A 1,079-nucleotide genomic window follows, 5' to 3' on the forward strand; every position below is an offset into this window, starting at 1 on the left:
TTTCTTGTCACTTTATTACTTGATAAGATTGTGTACACTTGCACATTTTTGTCGTTCCAAGTTTTTGGCGTCATTGCCGATGACTATTTTAAAATACATTATTTTTTAAATTGTTAATTTTACATTTTGGTCTATTTTTTGTTAAATTTTAATTCTGATTTTTTGTGTGTTTGTTTCAAGTGTTTATGAGTATTGATCAAATTATTGACTTACTCATCGTAGACCTTGAAATTGAAAGGACTTTCAGACAAAAGAGAAGACAAGTGAACCAATATGACAGAAATTATGCCATTCGATAATATGACATTCCTCTATTCAACAAGCTCAATCCAAGTATTAGGAGACCCGAAATCAAGGCACAACAATTTGGGCTGAAGCCAGTCATGTTTCAAATGTTTCAAAATATGGGTCAATTTAATGGGATTCCTACTGAAGATCCACATCTTCATCTTCGGCTATTCATGCAAGTGAGTGACTCATTTAAAATAGTCAAGGTAACTGAGAACGCCTTGAGACTGAGATTATTTCCATTCTCCTTAAGAGATAGAGCACGAGCGTGGTTAAACTCCCTACCGTTCGCTTCTATAAATAATAGAGCACAAGCGTGGTTAAACTCCCTACCGTTCGCTTCTATAAATACATGGCAAGAGTTGGTTGAACATTTCTTAATGAAATATTTTCCTTCATCTTTGATCGCAAAGATCCGAAATGAAATCACTTCATTTCAACAACTTGATGAAGAATCTTTATATGAGGCATGGGAGCGGTTCAATGAGTTATTATGAAAGTTCCCTCATCATGGCATTCCTTTCTACATTCAGATGGAGACTTTCTATATTAGTCTCAATATTCATACTAGAATGATGGTGGATGCATTGGCAAATGGAACCCTTCTTTCTAAGTCTTGTAACAATGCTTACGAGATTATTGGAAGAATTGCTAGTAATAACTATCGGTGGCGAACCAACCGAGTAGCCTCAGAAAGGCGAGTAGTAAGAGTACATGAAGCGGACACAATTGCTTCTTTGGTAGTCCAGGTATCGTCTATGTCTTCTATGCTTAAGAGCATAACTATTAAT

At 35.6% G+C, this 1,079-nt stretch overlaps 1 non-coding gene across 1 annotated transcript; it reads right to left on the reverse strand.

Moving 5' to 3' along the window:
- Positions 1 to 698: 698 nt before the first annotated feature.
- On the reverse strand, positions 699 to 805 carry LOC128295897 (small nucleolar RNA R71). Its single transcript, XR_008286446.1, has one exon. It is a non-coding gene; the product is annotated as a small nucleolar RNA R71 (small nucleolar RNA).
- Between the last annotated feature and the right edge of the window lie 274 nt (positions 806 to 1,079).

The sequence above is a fragment of the Gossypium arboreum genome, chromosome 7 (assembly GCF_025698485.1).
Source record: "Gossypium arboreum isolate Shixiya-1 chromosome 7, ASM2569848v2, whole genome shotgun sequence".
Lineage (NCBI taxonomy): Eukaryota > Viridiplantae > Streptophyta > Magnoliopsida > Malvales > Malvaceae > Gossypium > Gossypium arboreum.